Below are 17,354 nucleotides of genomic sequence, written 5' to 3' on the forward strand. Positions count from 1 at the left end.
TCGTGACGTCAGGGCCCTGGAATCGAGCCCCAAGTCGGGTTCTGTACTCAGTGGGGAGTCTGCTTGAGATTCTCTCCCTCTACCCCTCTGCCCCTCTGCCCACCCCCTCAAATAAATAAACCTTTAAAAACGCCTAAAAAATAAATAATAAAGGCAGCTATGGTAGGGAATGAAAAGATTTACTCACAGAGCTAACTGTTCCAGCAGGCATAAAAGTAGAAGCTAAATATCTCCAATAATAAAGCACAATGAAACGTTAAATTTATAATTTAGAATACAGTTGTTGGTCTTTAATAGAGAAACTAATTATTCTCCCTGAGTATTAAAACTATGAACAAATGTATACATATTTTTTCCAATCTCTAAATTGGTAGGTAAGGCTTATTCAGACACATAAAAACTGTGATTCACGGCTTAAACATTTATTTTTAAAGTCTACGAATTGAATCATAAAAATAATAGAATTATAGAACTAAACAGGATCTTAAACATCAAAAAGGACTTTTTTTTTAAAAAAGAATTTATTTGGCAGAAGGGCGCCTGGATGGCTCAGTCAGTGAAGCTGCCTTCAGCTCAGGTCATGGTCCCAGGGTCCTGGGATGGAGCCCTGCGTCGGGCCCCTGCTCCGCGGAGAGCCGGCTTCCCCCTCTCTCCCTTGCATGTGTTTCCCCTCTTGTTGTGTTTCTCTGTCAAATAAATAAGTAAAATCTTTAAAATGGAAAAAAAAAAAAAAAAAGAACTTATTTGTCAGAGAGAGAGAACACAAGCAAGGGGAGTGGCAGGCAGAGGGAGAAGCAGACCCCACCGAGCAGGGAGCCCGACACAGGGCTCGATCCCAGGACCGAGATCATGACCTGAGCCAAAGGCAGACACTTAACTGACTGAGCCACCCGGGCGCCCCTAGGGCAACTTTTTTTAGGCAATAAGGAAACTACTTCAGCAAGGCTCAAGTACTTGACCAAATTACTCTACAAACTAGTTGAAACTCGCTAATTTAAAAAAAAACAAAAAACAAAAAACCATGTCTTCATAAAAATCATCTCATTGCATGAAGGCTGAGGCAGAGACAACCAATGGGGAGAGTCTGAAGCGAGGCTTGTATGAGGCTGATCTTGAACTCAGGAACAACAGGAGCTAAAATTCAGTGGTGCCCAGAGTCTCCCACGCAGCAAGAGCCCAGTCACTGTGTGTCATCCATCCCTGCTGCCATGAAAAGGTGCCCTACCCCTGGCCGCTTAGACGGTTCTGGAAGGTGAAGTCTGAGATCTGGCGCCAGCATTGGGGAGTTCTTGTGAGGGTCTCCTCCAGGTTGTGTCCGCAGTCTTCCAGTTGTGTAGAAACACAGAAAGTGTGACAGAAAGATGGGGCTCTCTGGGCTCCCCTCAGTAAAGGCTCTGATCCCCTTCGTGAAGTCTCTAGGCTCATGATCTGATCACCTCCCTGGGCCCCACCTCCCAGCACGCCCACATTGGAGGGAAGGATTTCAACATGTGAATTTGTGGGGCGCAGGGGGCACAAACATTCAGCCCATGACCATGTAGGTATATTTACATACATTTCATATTTTACAGATCAGAAAAGTAAAATTAAGTCAGTTTACTAGATGTCATATAACTCCCTTAACTTCTCTGGATCTCAGTTCTTGCCTCTGTAAAGTGAGAGGGTAGACCCATCTCTAGAACAATTAATGATTTATGAAATCCTCAAATGTCCTTGTCTGTGTTCTACAGATTGCACTTGTCAATTGACAGATGAGAAAATATCGCATGTCACCCTTACAGCAAAACAAACCAGCGCAAAGTATTTACTTCTATTTATACTTCGGTTATGATTAAATTGTTGATTGAAGTCAGGGTTGCAAAGGCTCAAGGTATTGTATCAAAACTTACAGCATTTTTAAAAACATAATCTGGAAATACCACATGAGCATCTGGATCTCCAGCTTTCCGAGAAAACGGAAAGATCAGGCATTACTCGTTTCCCGTTCTGAAGTGGAAACAAGGACCCAGAGGTAAAGAGCTGGGACCCTCCCGGCTCCGTCGTGGCTCCCGCCACTTCCTGAGACCCCCCAGTACTGAGGCCACTTCACTCACTTACCCAGTCTGCCCATCCTTAGAGTTATGTGAACTATTAACAATATTAACAATATGCTACTGTGCAGGCTGCCCTTGGATCTATATTACAGAATTTCAACATGTCAGTAAGGTCAGGGATCCAACCGACATGAAATTAGAAAGAACCTCCCATCTGAGCATTTCTCCGAGTACGGTCACAGGAGCACCATCTGGAAAACCTTGCAGGGTGGGGAGCTTCTGCTAGAGCATTCGTTCTTGCATTTTGAGACTCTCTGGAAATTAGCCAGGAATATGCATTTTAAATGAGTTCCCCAGGTGATCCTTAGCGTTACTCAATCTTGAGCACCCCTGTCCTCGTAAAGCAAGTAACTAGTTTTGACTACTAAAGGAAATGCAGAACAAGAATCCGTTAATTTGTAAACTGTTTTCCCTGCAGTGGTTCTCTGACAGAGAACATAGAAGTCTGAACACAGTTCCGAGGAGAAGGACACTGCTCCCAGCTGGAAAGATGAGGGGCGGCCCTTCGTGAAAGCCTGGGAGGCAGACATGTGCAGTACAGAAGAAAGGGAGCAGAGACTATGTGTGCAAAGGCCCAGAGGCAGGAAGTGTGGCGGCAGATAGGAGGAAGGGCAAGCAAGTTTGTCCGGGCTGTCCTAACGTTTCTTATGGGGGGTGGTGGGTATAAACCCGGCGGAGAGAGCTAGCACCTGGCCATGGGTCTGCATAACCAGGACCGAGGCACATGGCCGCTGGGAGGGTTTTGAAATGAGGGTTCATATGTTCAGAACCAGGCAAGAGGGAGAATCTGTCTGGCATGAGTAGAAAGGGAGAAAATGAGAGGCCAAGAGGTGCGTTAATGATGTTTAAGCCAAGGGGAGAACACAGGGTCAGAAAGCAGGCGACGGGTCCCCGAGACATTTTAGGGGTAAGTCAGAGACCAGCCCTGTGACTGCCAGCTTGCATCCGGAAGAGTCCGAGATGCCCCAAGGCCTGGAGAAGTGGTTCTCAAGCTTGGCTGCAAGACTGAATCACCTAAGGAGCTTTTAAACTGGGGAAGGCTGGCTCTCACCCTCAAGATTCCAAGTGAGGCCCATGCATGCTTATGTAAGACTCCGCTCCTGCCCCATGCCATACCTGCATGCAGCTGAGCTGAGACGGACCTACCGAGAGCCGAGGTAACCAGAGTGTCCAATGTCCAAGCATGAAGAGAAACAGGGAGCACAGGAGAAATGAGTTTGCAAGGAAGCATAAAGTCTTCTGGGCCCAGTGAGTCCAGGGAGCCTGGAAGGTGGAACTTCCAGATGGACATGCCCAGTAAGTAACGGAAATACAGACGAGGAGTGGTCGAGGTTAACTGAGAAATGTAGATCGAAGAACTCACCATGTAGAGGTGACAGTTGAAAATAGCTGCTCCAGGGGCGCCTGGGTGGCTCAGTGGGTTAAAGCCTCTGCCTTCGGCTCGGGTCATGGTCCCGGGGTCCTGGGATCGAGCCCCGCATCGGGCTCTCTGCTCGGTTAGGAGTCTGCTTCCCCCCTCTCTCTGCCTGCCTCTCTGCCTACTTGTGGTATCTGTCTGTCCAATAAATAAATAAAATCTTAAAAAAAAAGAAGAAGGAGAAGAAAATCGCTGCTCTGAGTCGTGTTTGAAAACAGGGTGGGTATTTAGCAAATGGTAATTTATAAAACTGTTATGAAACACAGACAGAGACACCTGAGAGTATCTGCAAGTAGGGACTCAAGAAAGGCCATTTTGGAGCGCCTGGGTGGCTAAGGGTCCGTCTCCGGCTCAGGTCATGATCTCGGGGTCCTGGGATCGAGTCTTGAGTCAGGATCCCTGCTCGGGGGGAGCCTGTTTCTCCCTCCCCCTCTATGCTCTCTCTCTCTTTCTCTGACTCTCTCTCAAATAAATAAATTGAAAGTCTTTTTAAAAAGAAAGTAGGCATTTTAATGTTTAACACTTGAACTTCCTCCCTACTTCCCTCCAATCTTCCTTAATTTACTTCTCTCTCACTTTGAGGATTTGTATACTTATGTTAGGAAAAGTAGAATATAGGAAGTGGCCAGTTATACACTTACATAATTAAACTCCCAACTTGGACCTCTTTGGCATCTGTCCTGGATTGGCTTTACCAAAACATTACACCATCCCTCAAAACACACACACACACACACACACACACACACACACACACTTTTCTGAAGATGTGGTGGGGTTGACGACAGAGATTGCTAGGTACATTGACCAGGAAAGGCTAGGGCACCGGGAATGAATTAACCTCTCAGAAAAAAATAGGAAAAAGAAACTCAACAGGTTATTGGGTTTGACCTTGCAGATCAGAATTCGCTTGTATTTGAGAAGACACCGGCCTGTGAGTGGTCTGTGGGCTTTGAGTCAGCTTACCAGCCCTAGTTGAACAAGCCTCCACTTGGTTCCTCCTGGCTAACTTTCCCATTGCTGTGTTGGAGACTGTGGCCAGACTCGGCTGTCATCACTCTTCCAAAGTGATTTCTTCATGGGCAAACACCTTTATTATTTTTCTGGTAGGGCAGTTTCTGAAGAGAGCAGGTTCTGAAGGGAGGGCGCCATCTTTGGCTAGGGAGAAGGAGCTCTACTTGCCCCCACCTTCCCCTCCAAGGGTGGGGAGGAGCCTTTTGGCGGGCTGACGTACTAAGAACTAAGAGCTCAATTAAATTTTGGGAATCCCTGAGGCTCAGAAAGCTCAATCTTCCTTAATTTACTTCTCTCTCACTTTGAGGATTTGTATACTTATGTTAGGAAAAGTAGATCTTGTAGAATTAGTGTCCTTTGTAAGAGACACCAGAAAGCTTGCTCTCCCCTGACATGATGGGACAAGCAAGATGGCGGCCTTCTGAAAGCCAGGAAGTCAGCTGTCACCTAATGCCTGGTCAGTCAGCACCTGATCCCAGACTCCCCAGACTCCACAGCTGTGAGGAAATGTCTGGTGGGTAGGTCACCCAATGGGCTCCTCTTTATGACCTTGTTCAGCTTTGGTCACGTCCCAAAGGCTCCAGCTGCAGACACGGTCTCGTTGGCACTTAGGGCTTCAACCTACGAATCTGGGGGCAAGGGGCACATAACTCAGTCCATTGACTCCTTTGAGCTTTCTGAGCCTCCGGGATTCCCAAAATTTAATTCCCAGGAAGCCTAAGTAAAAAGAAGTACAGTGGGAAAGAAAGTCAAAGTTGACTCAATGTCATTCGTTCATGTTGATTGATTTCCTTTGTGTTTATACTAACCGATATGGATGCCAAGCAGTTTTCTTGTTTTTAAGGGTTTGCTTTAGTCCAACTAAGCAATTTAATATTGAAACAAGGAAGAGATTGTTGCTTGCACACGCAGGTTTTTTTCTACTGAAGCAAAATATGATGATATTATTTATTCATCATATGTACCCTCACCTTTTCCAAAGGGACGGGAGCCTGCTGCAGAACGAAATAGAGTTCTCTGGCTCAAGTTCAGAATTCTCCGACTGTAGAGAAAGCCAAGGCAGATTGAGATTTGTGTTGTCGTTGTTTGCTATCGCTATACTTGTCCTCATTTTTTAGATCACCTTCCAACGACTACTCCATTTTCCCATAGAGGCAAGGAAAGAAATGCCTGAGGACCCATATCATTCTTTACATTTGGGCATTCAGACATTGGTTCTTGAAATGCAGTTGTTGGCTGCTGATATAAATTTACTTTCTAATAGATCTCCCCAGGCCAGCATGATGGAATTCATGTATCTAAATAAAAGGAGAGTCACAAAAAGCTCATTTAGGCTATTTAACAGATCTTCTATTCTCTTAATCTTCTTCAGTTCTAATAATCTTTACATAAATTTTCATGACACTGCTAGAAAAAGTCCCAATCTAGAGGTAAGCCTTAAGATGGTTTTCTTCAATCAGGCAAAATGTAAATAGAGCCAAATGGCCAAAAGTTTCTGGAAACATAGCTAACTACACTTTTACCAGTTCTACTGTACCCTTTTGAAAGCTGTCTGCCTGTCCAGTCACAGTACATCTCTCACAAGTAACCCAGCAACTGAATGTCCATCCCAAGTATCTTGATCAACATTCTTTTTTTTTTTTTTTAAGATTTATTTATTTTAGAGAGAGCAAATGCACAGGGTGGGGGGAAAGACAGAGGGAAAGGGAGAGAGAATCTCAAGCAGAGTCATGCTGGGTGTGGAGGCTGATGTGGGGCTCGATCTCATGACCCTAAGATCATGACCAGAGCCAAATCCAGCAGTACAACACTTAACCGACTGTGCCATCCAGATGCCCTTGATCAGTATTATTACACTCAAAAAACCACCTTCTCCAGCCAGTTCCTCACCCTGTTATGGGCTGCATCCCCAAAATTCATGCTGAAGTCCCAACACTCAGAGCCTCAGAATGTGACTATGTTTGGATTTAAGGTCTTTAAAGAAGTAATTAAGTTAAAATGAGGCCTTTAGGGGGGTGCCTGGGTGGCGCAGTGGGTTAAAGCCTCTGCCTTCGGCTCAGGTCATGATCCCAGAGTCCTGGGATCAAGCCCCACATCGGGCTCTCTGCTCAGCAGGGAGCCTGCTTCCTCCTCTCTCTGCCTGCCTCTCTGCCTACTTGTGATCTCTGTCTGTCAAATAAATGAATAAAATCTTTAAAAAAAAATGAGGTCATTAGGGTCAATCTTAATCCAATAGGATTGGTATCCTCATAAGAAAAGATCAGGACGGGGCACCTGGGTGGTTCAGTGGGTTAAGCCTCTGCCTTCAGCTCAGGTCATGATCTCAGGGTCCTGGGATCGAGCCCCACATCGGGCTCTCTGCTCAGCAGGGACCCTGCTTCCTCGTCTCTCTCTCTCTTCCTGCCTCTCTGCCTACTTGTGATCTCTCTCTGTCAAATAAATAAAAAAAAATCTTAAAAAAAAAAAAAAAAGAAAAGAAAAGATCAGGACACAGACAGAGGAGAATCCATGTGAGAACACAGCAAAAAGGCAACCATCACAAGCTAAGGAGAGAGGCTCCAGAAGAAGCCAACTCCATACATACCTTGATCCCAGACTTTCAGCCACTGGAACCTTGAGAAAATAAACTGTGGCTGTTTAAGCCTCCATCTGTGGCACTTTGTTTTGGCAGCTCTAGGAAACTGATATACCTTCTTAGATGCTCTGGAGTGTATACTTTTCCTTCCTGCACAGAGAGGACTGCTATATTCTACGTGCAGCAGGAGGGGAAACCGTGTGTGCCATTCTTCTTTGCTCAAAGTGGCTACCACAGGTGTGGCATCAGCACAACAGTACTCTGTGTTACTTTTCTAGCACTGGAAGTTGGCTCCACTCAGCCATCTGTCCTTTCTTGCTCCAAGTCCCCTTGAGATAGTTGAAAAACATATTCGAAATCTGGAGATGGTAACATCTGTAGCTATAGTATAATTTTTCATTTCTTTCATAGAACTAAAACTCAGTATGTACATCCTCAGCTTGATTTTTAGTTTTTCCCCCTGGTCCATAATTATTTTATCTTATTTTGATTAGATAAGTACTTTACGATCACTAGAGCATTTTTGGAAATCCAGAACCACCACGATTTTTGCCATATTTTCTTCTAGCCTTTTAAATAAATTCATATAATATTTTAACCAATTAAAAACTAAAGCAATATTTTAACTCCTAAATATGTATATATATATAAATATACATTGCTTTTTCTTCATCTAATATGATATTGAGCCATCTTTTTTTTTTTTTTTACTTTTTTTAAAGGTTTAATTTTTTATTCACCAGAAATAATGGGAGAATACAAGCAGGGGAAGCAGCAGAGGGAGAGGGAAAAGCAGACTCCCCACTGAGCAGGGAGCCTAATGCGGGACTTGATCCTAGAACCCTGGGATGATGACCTGAGTGGAAGGCAGATGCTTAACCATCTGAGCCACCCAGGTGCCCCTTGTGTGTTTTTTGTTTTTGTTTTTTTAAAGATTTTATTTATTTGACCAAGAAGCCACAAGCAGAGGGAGCAGTGGAGGCTCCCCGAGCAGGGAGCCTGATATGGGGCTGGATCCCAAGACCCTGAGATCATGACCTGAGTTGAAGGCAGATGCTTAACTGACCGAGCCACCCAAGCATCCCTTGAACCATCTTATTAAAACTCTCATAGGAGGTCCTGGGTAGCTCAGTTGAGGCATCTGACTCTTGGTTTCGGCCGAGGTTTTGATCTCGGGAATGGGAGATGAAGCCCCTCAGCAGGCTCTGCACTCAGTGGGGGGTCTGCTAGAGATTCTCTCCCTCTCCCTCTGCCCTGCTCCCACACATATGTGTATGCAAATGCACTCATGCTAATAAATAAATAAATATTAACACACACACACACACACACACACACACACACCTCTTAAGGATGCCTGGGTGGCTCAGTCACTTAAGCATCTATCTGCCTTCAACTCAGGTCATGATCTCAGAGTTCTGAGATCGAGCCACACATCGGGCTCCCTGCTCAGCGGGGAGCCTGCTTCTCCCTTTCCCACTCCACCTGCTTGTGTTCCCTCTCTTACTGTCTCTCTCTCTCTCTGATAAATAAATAAAATCTTAAAAAAATAAAAAGCTCATAAATATTCTATCATACGAAGGTACACGTTTTATTGAAACTTCCCTTGTAGATGTATCTGGACTCCACCTGCATGTAACCGCAGAGCTGGTCTACTTCACACTCCCAACAATCATTAAACTTAAACAATCATAATCCATCTGGACACAAACTTGGAAATTTCTAGTGTGCATCTGTTCTCACTGGGCTTTGTTGTTGAGTTTGAGGATACAGCTGATGGGGAGGAGAGAACGGGAGGACAGGAGGTGGCTGTCTTTGTGTCCATCTCCATTTCCCTGTCCTTAGTGCTTGCTATCCATCTTACTCCTCTCTCTTTCTTCTTTTTCTTCCTGCCTCATTTGTTGCCTGTCTTGGCTGATTCTCTCTATTCTCTGCCCAAGAGTATTTCTTGCTGAGGTGAGAAGGGTGATGCCAGCAGGAAAAGACAAACAGACTGTGACAGGAAGAGGCCTGAGAGAGGACAAGCTTGGGGTACATTTAGGGAAAGGCCACAGAGAAAAATCCAGACACTCAGAACCAGTAAGGCCAAAGGTCAGTGCCATCTTAAGATACAGCAAATTACAGCACTCACCTCATGCCTGAATTTTAGAAAGTTCAGGGTAGCTACCAGAAGAAAAGTGGGGTAGAAGTGAGTTCGTAAGTAAGATATAACAACGAGACATAGTTCAGATAGCACTTGGAACAATGTCCAACACACAGTTGCTGCTCAATAATGTCAAGACATTGTCATCATCACTGTCATCGCTATTATCTTGTAGCCTTTCAGGGAATCCCTTCTTGCACAACATTGCACAGTTGACTACTATTCCTGGGTTCCATTAGCCAGGATTTCCAGTGATACTCCTTTGAATCAAGGCAGTGCCTTTCCAAGTGGAAAGTACAGCATAAAAACATTTTTTTTCCTTTTTTAAAACATTTTTTCCCTCTTTGATACAACTTCACCTTTTCTTATGCCAAGGGACTGATAAAAGAAATAATGGGATACATCCAGTTGCCATCTATAATTACAATAACTTTCCAATTCTGAGCTCATTGTATTTACTTAGAAACAGGATCATCTCTTTTTCCTAAGCCTACCTTCTCTCTGTGATGAAGTCTTTCACAATTTTATAGAACCTGGAGCAGGTATGCCCAAACACAGATTCCTTTCGTGGCCAGCTGGCTGAAGATGAATGATTGCATTGAGACTGGTGTACAGAGTGTGTGCCGTGTCTAAAGGGGGCAGCAGCTGGTCGGCTACAGCAGCACGTAACCAGGCAAGAAATAAGCCATGTCTGCTCCTTTTCAAGAGAAGCTACCATTCTGTATTTTTATCCAAACTGTCCCATTTTTGAAATCTTGGAAAGTAATTTTTAAAAACCTCTAAACATTGTGAGAGGCCAACAAACACATCTGCAGACCACTGGTTTGCAACTTTTAACTCAAGGCGTATTTATTTCCCATTCATAGACTCTTTTACCCCTTTTGGTCCAAACTGAATTTCCAATTACGCAGCCCCGGCTGAGCTGCCATGAGGATGTCTTTATCCTCGGGTAAAGCCACCCTCCCTCCTCCCCACAAGAAGTAGAGAGGTTGCCTGCTCTTTTCTTCTAGTCCCGGAAGTGCAATACCATCTGAGAAATTAAATTGTGCCAAGACATTCTGGTAGAGAATTAGAAGAATCCTCCCGTAAGGAATTATACATGAAGTGTTTAGGCAAAACAGTAACTCCATTTATAAAGCTAATTAATTTCCCAAATCTATTCCAAAAGAATTTGCTAGCAAGGGATACAACAAAAGAAATAATTAATGCAGAATGTTTCTGATTTTCATATTTGAAGAGAGAAATAGAAGGAGCTAGCTTTTTTATGAAATCAGAAGTTTAAAAAAAAGACATGAAACATCATCTCACTCATTTTAAGAAACAGTTTTAAACCCTTTGTTAAAAGAATGAAAACAGACTCCAAAGTAGCAAGATACTTTTTGTATTGCACTGTTTAAATTTTAAAATCTCCATTTTTACTTATTAATGTAATATATATAATGGCTAAATTCCAGCATGCAATTTTTGAGTGAAGATATGCAACTCAATCCTAAATTGAGTGTTGACTTTGTTACTTACAATCTCATCATCTATTTGTTAAAGGAAAGCACTTGTGGTTTTATTGTCTTTTTAGTGAGTATTAATTAGCATTAGAAGAATAACAAAAAGAAAACATCTTTCAGGGGAAATTGATAACAAAACTTTTTGCAGTAGGAAAAGATACTTTTTTTTTTAACCTCCCCAGTGAGGGCTAAGAGCTGCTCACAGTGCTGGATTGCCAACTGGTCAAAACAGAGAACTACTCAATTTGGAAAATTAGCTGGCAGTAAAGAATTCGCTACAACAAAACATATAAAAGGTCTTTTGTTGCTTTGTTCGATTTTAATTTACATAAAAAGGTTAGACATCTATCCCCACTTTTATTGGTAATACTGTGTTACAGAGTAATACGGTAGTTCAGTATTACAATCCTACGGCTAATTAACGAGTAAGCTCTTGTTTATGTTGAATTTAAAGAACATTTTACTTTATCCAGTTTTTTCTTCATGACCATGTTTCTCCTAAATGTAAAAAAGTGGTATCTGCATACTCTATACACAGATATAGTATATTGCTTTCTTCTCAAAGCGGTAGTTAAACCGCATTTAATTAAAAGCTAGACTTTAAAGGGAAATACAATCATTTCACTGATGAAATACGCATTGGGTAAAGTAATAAAAATGTTTGAGCACAATGCTTCCCATATAGACACATGCAAACGTTTAAGCAGAATGCTTGCATATATTTAAGAAATACTGTATTTGCTTAAAGAAATATTTGAATGAAAACGAAGTGTTTTTATTTGTTCCAGTTCACTACAGTATTACAAAGAAGCATTTCAAATAATTACTATGTCAATGATTTAAATTCTGCGTTCAAATTTTAACGTTTTTAATCTACATTTTACCCTTGGGTTCCCTACAATCTGGCGGTAGAGGAGGAGTTGGTCATTGTTATTTAAAACAATGCATCACCTAGTTCTGGGGGAAATTAACATAATTTGAATGGCCAAGTAGTAAAAATTAAACAACGCGTTGTCTTTACTACCCATTCCATGGAAAAGTTCTACGCAAATGTGCACTGAGCAGTGACGGGGCAGAGACTGGCTCCGTTAACGTGAGCACCGCTGATGCGACGCTGCACCAACATCCATCTTGAAGCCCTGCAAGCGGCCCTGCAAGCGGCCCTGCAAGCGGCCCTGCAAGCGGCCCTGCAAGCGGCGGCTACAGCCCTATTAGGGCTCCATATTGAAGAGGACGGACGTGCGGTCCGCGCACTGGCGCAGGCCGAAACCCCCACGGGCGACGCCGGAGCGCATTCACGGTCCCCGGGACCTGAGCAGTGCTCACGGCTAACGGAGGCTTTTCTTTCTTTCGTTCGCCCGGAACCACTGGGAACTCCGCGTCGGAGCTCAGGCCGCCGAGGGCCGGACCGACCCGGGAGCCCTCCCCTTCCACCCGCCGCACCAGACACACAAAGCGCCGCCCCCGGCCCGCCGGCCGCCGACTGTCTCCCCGGCGGGAGCAGGTGACCCGGGGGCCGCGGGGCGGCGGGGGCGGCGCGGGCGGCGCGGGTGTGCGGCGCGCACCTCGCCGCGGGGCCGGGCTCGGGCCGCCCCCCCGCCCCACGACGCGCCCCACGACGCCCCCACCCCCCGCCGGCGCGCGGGATCCCTCCGCCCGCGGCTCCTTCCGCGCCAAGTAGTGCGCCGGCCGCCGGCTTCCGCAAACGCGGGCCCGTGGGGACCGCGCGCACCGCGCCACCGTCCCCAGCCAGCGAGCAGCGGCGTGCGGCGTCCTCAACTCGGGAGGGCCGTTCGGGCGGACCCTGTTCCCAACAGCGGAGCCGCGGTGGGCCCGGCCGTCTGAAGCAGGGCCCGGGCGGAGGAGCCCCGGCGAGCAGGGGGAGCGCGAGCGGCCGCCGCAGGGCCCGGGAGGCAGGTGTCCCGGCGCCCGCCCCGCCCCCACGCCAGCAGGAAGAGGAAGCAGCCCGGCCGGGCCCGCGGACCACCCGCCGGGCCTCGCAGGGCGGGGGCGCCCTGACTCTCGGAGGCGCGTGACCTAGTTCGCCCCAAAGTGGATTTGACAGGTTGTCAGCTCGGCTCCCCGCCCCCACCGCCTTCCGGGTCCGTCTCCCCAGGCGCCGGCCGGGACGGCGGCCCGCGGCCCCGGCTCAGCCTCTCATTGGCCCTGTCGCCCCCTGGCGCACCGCCCCCGCCCCAGCTCATGTTCCCATTGGCCTCGCGGCGCCCGGCGCCCCGCCCCACTCCTACCTCATTCCAATTGGCCTTGAGCAGCCTGGCACCCCGCCCCCCTCTTCTCTACCTCCCCCATTGGCCTCAAACCGCCCGGCGCCCCGCCCCCGGCTCTACGCGCCCCCCTTCCCCAACATTGGCCTCCAGCCGGCCGACGCCCCGCCCCGTCCTGGCTCGCGCTCCCATTGGCCTCCCGCCCGGCGCCCCACCCCCTTCCCGCGGCCCCTCCTGAGGAGCCAGCCTGGGCCGGCCGCTCGGCGCGACGGCCGTCCGGGGTCCCCCGTGGCCGCGCTCCGTCGTCCAAGTCCGGCTCGTGTCCCTCGTGTCTTCTCCCCGCCCAGCATTCCGTGCCTCCCCTGCGTCGCCCGGGAGCCGAGCCCCGCCACGCGCCCGCCGCGGCTCCGCCTACCCCGGGGCCCCGCGCCCGGCGCTGCCCGCTCGCTCGCCTCCTGCCCTTTGCCACCTCGCGGCGTCCCTGCGCGGCTCCCTCCTCCGCGCGTCGGAGGCCGAGCGCCTTCCCCGGCTTTCGCCCCGGGGTCCAGCGGTCGGGGCTTCCGCGCGCGTCGCGTGCCCCGCCCCGCCGCTCCATTCCGCTCGCGGCCCCGCCCCCGCCCGCGCTCTGCCCGGGGGCGCGACCGCGCGGCGCTGCGGGGCGGGGGGCGGGGACTGTCGGTACCGCCGCGGGGTCGCGCTGCGCTGGGGGACGGAGGACGAGCCGGGCCTCGCAGGTCCGCCCAGACCCGGGAGGGAGAGCGCAGGGCGGCGAGGGTTTTCCCGACCCTCGGGGGGCCAGGTGCCCACACCGGTTGCTCGTGCAGTGTTCTGCTCACAGTTCCAATTTCGTGTGCTTCCAGAATCTGTGCTGGATTTGGAAGTGGTCGCCTCTGACTCAACGCCGAGGTTTGGAGCTAATCCCCACGCAGGTCTTCCGGCCCCAGACCCTCGATTATTTAAATGAGGAAACCAAGTCCCGTTCCCCAAGGCCATTGGAGTGGGAGATCTCACACTCCAAGCCGGGTCAGACACCGGAGGTCCATTGGGAGAATCCGTCCTGCCTCATTCACATCCGCAGAAGAGTGGCGAGTGGCGGACTGGTATTTCCAGCTGCGCTGGCACCGGACAAAGCCCCCGCCGTGTCCCCCAAGGCCCTCCCCTATAGGATCCTCTCCAGCTTAACCTCACTGCTCTCCAGGCAGGATGACCGCCTTTCTGCCAAGTACTTTTTGCCACGGGGCCTTTGCACTTGCTGTTGTTTCCCGACCTGTCTAGATTTGCTTTCCTTCGGACTCACGTGGCTTAGCTCCGGTGTCACTCTAGGGAGGCGTTTCTGACTATCTAAAGTGTGGCCCCTCCTATCTGACCGTATCACTGTGTTTCCTTCAGAGCTGGAGCAGTTTGAAATCATCGTGTTGATTTACTGGTCACACCCCGTTGCCCTTCACCTGCCCTTCACCATTAGGATGTGAGCTCGTCTCTAGGACATAGGGTAGGTACTTAAGTCCTTGATGAGTAAGTGAATGGTATGTTTTCTGTGATCAAATGGACTAACCAGACAGTCCCTGTCTGATTCTGCCAAAATTGTGTAGACAACACCTGTAAGTGAGAGTTGAAAACAGCTATTCTGTTTGTAAATGTTTTGGGTTTCTTTACCTTGTGTGCTTTATTTCTGGCTATTCTTTGACAAGGAGAGTGAGAATCAAGGCCTTGTGCCCATCGCTTTTCTAGCTGCTCACAGCTTGTCCTCACTGCCTTGCCCTCACCCTGACCTCAGGTAGGCAGATACTTGGCAGGCAACGCCTTCTTCCTTTGGGGCAGTCGCAGACGCTTTTTGCTTGACAGAAGTTTGGGGTGGGGGAAGGGAAGGATTATCTGTTCAGTGTTACCAGCAAGCTCAGCTGGAGCCCGTGGTCTTTCTGTCTTAGGCAGGAGAGCAGAGGAGAAGGAAGCACCTTCTAGTTTCCCCTTCCTCCTTTCACGTGTACTTCTTTAGTCTGTTCAGTAAATAAAACTGATTTTTTCTGAAGAATCTTTGTACTGGGGTGCATTCTGTACTTGCTGAGTCCAGGAGAACCCTGGGTCCATTGGTGGAGCGTTGAAATCTAACCCTCACCTCCCCAAACAGGCAGTGCGAGCCTGGCAAAGTCTACTAACTCTCTGGGTCTCAACGACCTCATCAATCTTTGCCTGTGTTGACTGTTCAGTGATTAGGGATATAGACATCTCAGAATTTAGCTGCTGGAAACTCTTGGCCCAAACAAGAATCCTGTGCCTTCCCCTTGGGGCCATAGAGAGGCTGCCAGAAGCAATGAAGACAGTGCTTCCTGATTTATATCCGGTAGGAGAGAGTACACATCCGTTCCTGCATCCAACCCAGAACCCTCCAGTTCACCCTGGTTGTTGGACCTTTTGGGCCTGGGCCCAGCCCTAGACCAACCAGTGACTGTCACCTGGAGAACAGAAAATATTGATCAGGTTAAATCAACAGGAGCATCTTCTCAGAGCAGGGGTGGTGTCAGCTCCTGGTAAGTGTGTGTGGAACTGAAACCTAAATACTTTGAGACTGAGACCGTAGGAGGAGGATGGACGGTGAGCAGGTATTCCTCAGTGGGCCTGTGCGTCACTAGCATGGGCACGGCGGGTGGGGACAGCTAATCAATGTTAGTGGGTCCCATTGTCCGCAAAGAGAACATGGTGTGGGAGAATTCGCCTAGCATCAAAAGGCATTCTCTCATAATATCCCTAATCGACCACTAACCGCTAGCTCTGCAATTTCAGACGATTTATGAAAAAAAAAATACCATTTTCATAGTAGAAGAGGCCTCAGAGGTCATAGGATTCAAGTCTTCATTGGACAGACTTGGAAACTGACACCTGCAGAGATTCATCTGTGTCTCAGTTTCTTCCTCTGTGAAGTGGGGCTGATGGTCTTAGTCCTGTGTTACCACGCAGCTCAGATGAAATACTGTTTACCAGAAAAAGTTTGAGAAAGTAACCGAAATGCTCTTCTCAGGCAAGGCTGTTTTAATTGTCATTCATTTAGTAAGAAAGCCTTACTACAAGGAGAAAGGTCTTCAGAATAAGCTTCATTGACTCCTGGAAATGAATAATAACACACAGGAAAGAGGAAAGTGTATGTGTTGGAGGGAGGGTTGTGCACACTCACACCCGCACAGGCGTGCACACACACTTGTTTGGTAGTTGGGAAGGTGTCGGGCTGCAGGTCAGGCGGGACCTGAGCTATGCCGGTTAGGGAGTGGTATGGGGAGTGGCCCTTAGGTGGAGGTAGGGTGTGGCAGCTGGTTATAAATTGAAGTTCTCTCACCTTGAGTGACTTGTGAGAAAAGGAGAGTCACTCACTTGGAAGGACAAATGTGCAAGGAAGGGGCTCTCTGTCTCAGAGGAATCCTGTGTTTATGTCTTACCATCCTGTGTCACTCCTCGTCCTCTGCAAAGTAGATGCCAAGACAGGGTAGTCATGCAAGAGGTTTATAGAAGGAAATATCTATGAGGGAAGAAAGGGGAGAAGTCTGGAGAAGCCTGGGAGACCTGGCAGAGGGGGCAGAGTCGGTAGGAAGGTTCCGGCTGCAGTGGAGCTCAGAGACGGCGTTGGCCAGGCTGACCAGGCGCCGGAGCCCGTATTCCCGCCCCAGGACGGGAGTGCGTGAGATCAGGGGCTCTGCCACTTCCAGCCGGAGATCTAAAGGGCATTTTTACAGTCCCATACTAGCCAACTTTGCCTAGTACACATTGCTTCCCTGTTGACCAAATTGAAACCTTGTTTTTGGGTAGTTCTGGGTTTTGGGTTTTTTTGTTTTTTGTTTTTTTAATTTTTTTTTTTCAGATTTTGTGTTTAGTTGCTCTACCCCAGGTGGGGGCTTGAACTAAAAATCCCAAGGTCCAGAACCACATGCTCCGCTGACTGATCCATCCAAGTGCCCCTGGCCAGTTCGAAACACGGGGTTGGTGCTTAATAAATGTTTACACTGCAGTAGTAAGTCCAGCTGTGCCCCGCTATGACTTGGAATATAATTTACTTCCAGAACCTCCACTGGCTGCTATGCAGAAAGAGAAATGTTCAACCAGCAGCGCTTCTAGAAACGCATTGTTGGGATGAGTCCAAAATAAAAGTGTGTGAGGATTCAGTAGATAAAAGAAGAGGGAAATCTTCATGAAAGTAAAAAAGCTGAAAAGAGCTGTAGAGTGTGGGGGAAATAAACGAAAGAAGAGAAACTGAATTCATGAAAAGGAAATCCCGATCTTGGGAACAAACTAGGGGATTATCTTCCTAGAATGGGGGTGGGGGGAGGATTAGGGTATCCAGGATGGAAAAGAATTTGATTGAGCAAAGGTTTCAAGGAGCCACAGGTGGGCAGTGTGGA

The 17,354-nt window shown here is 48.1% G+C and overlaps 1 long non-coding RNA gene across 2 annotated transcripts; it reads right to left on the minus strand.

The window, feature by feature from the left end:
* Nucleotides 1-233: 233 nt before the first annotated feature.
* Nucleotides 234-13,555, minus strand: LOC132014851 (uncharacterized). Of its 2 annotated transcripts, XR_009403472.1 has the most exons (4): nucleotides 13,385-13,555; nucleotides 5,496-5,566; nucleotides 3,457-3,648; nucleotides 234-686 (listed from the first exon to the last, which is right to left on the minus strand). It is a non-coding gene; the product is annotated as an uncharacterized LOC132014851 (long non-coding RNA). The 2 variants fall into 2 exon arrangements; XR_009403471.1 differs by lacking the exon at nucleotides 3,457-3,648.
* Nucleotides 13,556-17,354: the final 3,799 nt, after the last annotated feature.

Source organism: Mustela nigripes, chromosome 4 (assembly GCF_022355385.1).
Source record: "Mustela nigripes isolate SB6536 chromosome 4, MUSNIG.SB6536, whole genome shotgun sequence".
NCBI lineage: Eukaryota > Metazoa > Chordata > Mammalia > Carnivora > Mustelidae > Mustela > Mustela nigripes.